This window comes from Danio rerio, chromosome 3 (assembly GCF_052040795.2).
Source record: "Danio rerio strain M-AB ecotype USA chromosome 3, GRCz13ab, whole genome shotgun sequence".
Lineage (NCBI taxonomy): Eukaryota > Metazoa > Chordata > Actinopteri > Cypriniformes > Danionidae > Danio > Danio rerio.
The window spans coordinates 7,203,317-7,207,500 of NC_141023.1; positions in this window are offsets into that span (position 1 = coordinate 7,203,317).

A 4,184-nucleotide genomic window follows, 5' to 3' on the forward strand; every position below is an offset into this window, starting at 1 on the left:
AGCTACTGTCATGTGTGTGTGTGGGTGCATTGCTCAGATCAGGGAGAGAGTTATATATATACATATATATATATATATATATATATAATTTATTATATTATTTTTTAACAGTATTTTGCACTTTTATCCATCTATAAAGGCAAAATCATCAGCCTTACTGCAATAATGTTAATAATTTTGAATAATATTGATATTATTTTTTAAACAGTGTTTTTTTAATGGAGCAAGATACTTTTCACAGTATTTCTGATTTTATATATATATATATATATATATATATATATATATATATATATATATATATATATATATATATATATATGTGTGTATTTAAAAGGGACTAATATTAACACTAGATTTTATATATATTAATAATATTAGTCCCTTTTAAATATATATATATTCAATGGGCTACAGAACAAACCACTTTTTGTCAAATGATTTGCCTAATTAATTAACTAATTACCTATTTAAGTTAAATTAGTTAAGCATTTTAAGCTGAATACTAGTATCTTGTAAAATAATCAGTCAAATATTGTGTACCAGCACTATAATATCTAAAAAAATAATAAAAATACCCAATTCACCTGTACCTCATGTGTTTGGACTGTGGGGGAAACCGGAGCACCCGGAGGAAACCCATGCCAACATGCAGAATCCACACAGAAACGCCAACTGGCCCAGCCGGGACTCAAACCAATCACCTTCTTGCTGTGAGGCGACAGCGCTAACCACTGCCCCTCCCCATATTGATTATGATTGATATTATCAGAATGTACGCTTTACAGCGGACCCGGTGAGAAGGGAGGGATCCCTTCAGATTCATTAACACATCAAATTTGCTTAAATTAAGCGTTCTAAAGTGTGGCTGTATTTTACAAGCAAAGATTCTGACACAGCAACGTGAAACTTATGAAATGTGAGGGGTCATGGAAGTATCTTAAAGGCAGAGAATAGGGCTGTGTTTGACAGCTTGTGACTTCATCTGCCACTTTCACTGAGTACATTTACATGGACACCAATACTCTGCTTTTATGATTAAGGTAATACTCTGATCAAGAGTCGACCATGTAAGCAGCGGTTTTGGTTACCTTAAATGATCACGCAAGTCCCGAAATGTGGAGGTTTTTCTTTCTGTTTGCCATGCGGTATCAAGTTCCATTAAAACACCCTGAATGAAAATCTGCTGAATGAGAGTGAACTGCTGAACTGCAGTTAAAGTCTAAAGATTAAAAATGAAACACTGAAATTGCATGAAACTCTGGAGGAAACGCGGGATAGCCTGATCATGCGACATTAATTGTACTATATTTAAACTTTCCTTCTAAAAGTGCGTCCTTGGTCTTATCCAAATGTCTTTGCACGTCAAACACATGCAGAGCCAGAGCAAGCTGAACTGGCGCTCTAGGCAAACGGCAATCACGCCGCCCTCAACCCAAAAGTGAAAAAGAAAGTGACCGGTTTGCTGATGAAAGCGAGAACCGTGAGGAAGAGAATGGATGTAGCTGATGAAAGTGAAGACCGGGGGGTTCGCTCACTATTCTGCTGCTCAAGGCGGCGGCCTATAGGTTACCTCTATGCACGCACCATCCATCCCTGAACACACATCGGCCACAACAGGAAATAAAAAAAATGCAACTGCGTTATTTTTTTTACACATTAAATATTTAAAATTAATCACGTGGGTTAGCGCGCTAATTTTGATAGCCCTTTTGGCAGCTGTATGAGATCCAAAAGTTTACATTCATTCACTCATTCTTTTTCTTTTCGGCTTTGTTGCTTTATTAATCCAGGGTCGCCACAGCAGAATGAACCACCAACTATTCCAGCACGCTTTTACGCAGCGGATGCCCTTCCAGCCGCAACCCATCTCTGGGAAACATCCACACACACTCATTTACACACACTTCGGACAATTTAGCCTACCCAATTCACCTGTACCGCATGTCTTTGGATTGTGGGGGAAACCGGAGCACCCGGAGGAAACCCACGCGAACGCAGGGAGAACATGCAAACTCCACATAGAAGCGCCAACTGACCCGGCCGAGGCTTGAACCTGTGACCCTGCAACCTTCTTGCTGTGAGGCTACTTTCTGCGCCACTGCGTCGCCCAGTTTACATATATATTTATTAATCACCTGTTTATATATATATATATATATATATATATATATATATATGTGTGTGTGTGTGTGTGTGTGTGTGTGTGTTAATATTATTAGCCCCTTTTAATATATATATTTTTTCAATCGGCAGAACAAACCACTTTGTCCAGTGATTTGTCTAATTAACGTATCTTGCCTATTTAACTTATTTAAATTAGTTTAATGTAAATTATCTTGCAAAACAATCAGTCGTAACAACTCTTGGGAAATATCTAAAAAAAATAATAAGAAATTCACAAGAGGCTATGAATATGTCTGCAACTATATATTTATTTTAATTTAGAGAGTCATTTCCCAGCCTGACCAGCAAAGACCAGACTGGAAATGGCCAAAACCCCTCTAAAACCAGCCAACCAGCCTGGCTGGTTTAAGCTGGATTTTTCAGCAGGGGTATGACTTTACTTGATTTTAATGATGAAAAGTGATTTATTTTATTTAAAAAAAAAGTACTTATAAATTTAATATTTCATTTGTTTTAATAATTTTTAATCAAGCTGCGTTTATTTGCTTATATACATATTTATGCTTGCTTTGTAATGGAATTTCGATTATTTATAATTAACTTGAATTACCCTGGAGTTTGATTATTTTACTTATTTCAATAATGTTTCACTTAATTCAGTAATCGACATTACAGGCAGCCTGTGTGATATCGCCAGTTAACACAGCTGCTGCAGGTTCAAAGAAAGTCTGTGTTTATCTCCCGTTTGGTGACTCGCTCCGTTAGCATGCTAGCCGGTCTAATTAGCCGGACTCTTCATAAATAAGCCAGCAGCGGCAGCCGCCGACACTCGGACTTTCCGTTTGAAGTCGGTTTTAGTTTGGCAGCCTGTTGTTTAACTGGCTATAATTGAATCCTTTTGACTCTTCAGACTTGTGTTTGTCCCGCGGGAGACGGCGTGTTTTATAACAGTGCGGGAATTTAGGGGATTTCACCAGCGTTTCTGAGCGATGATCCCGGACAGCAGCCAATGGGATCCCACCCGTCACATAAACACGGAGACAACTGATCCCAGGGCTGCTGAATGCACTGAAACAGAGATAAGTAGCTGGGATTTTCAAGATATCCTTGCTGAATTTAGCCTTGACATAACAAATACATGAAAGCAAGCTGAATTAAAGGGATAGTTCACACACAAATAAGCATTTACTCACTATTTACTCTTCCACAAGTGGTTCAAACCCTTAAAGCGTTTCTTTGTGTTGAACTCAGAATAAAATATTTTGAAGAATGCTGAAAACCTGTAACCATTGACTTCTATAGAAGGAAAAACAAATAGGCCTACAATAAAAGTCAATGGTTACAGGTTTTCAAATTTCTTTGATGTAGCTGTTTCCCTTTTGTGTTCAACAGAAGAAAGAAGTTTTGAAGTAAAAGGTGAGCAAATGTTCACAGAATTTTTTAGTTTTGGATCTCCCTGCTGAAAAAGCCTGCATTTGCTGGTAAGGTATGTTTTGATGCTGGTTTCAATGCTGGTTTTGCTGGTCTTGATGCTGATCTAGCTGGTCTCGATGCTTGTCAGAACCAGCACTGAAACCAGCATCGATACCTGACCAGCAAATGCAATATAAGGTATTTTGAAGAATGCAGAAAACCTGTAACCATTGACTTCCATAGCCAGAAAAATCAATGGAAGTCAATGGCTACAGGTTTCCAAAATTCTTCAAAGTAGCTATTTTCCTTTTGTGTTTAACAGAAGAAAGAAATACATAAAGTTTACCCTGCTGAAAAATCCAGCTTCAACAAGCCTAGGCTGGTTGGCTGGTTTTAGCTGGTCGACCAGGCTGGTTTTAGAGGGGTTTTGGCCACTGCCAGGCTGGTTTCCAGCCATTTCCAGCCTGGTCTTAGCTGGTCAGGCTGGGAAATGACCAGCTAAAACCAGCTTGACCAGCCTAGCCAAGCTGGGAGTCCAGCCAAAACCAGCTATATCCAGCTTAAACCAGGATGGTCAAGCTGGTTTTAGCTGGATTTGGCTGGTCATTTTCCAGCCTGACCAGCTAAGACCAGGCTGGAAATGG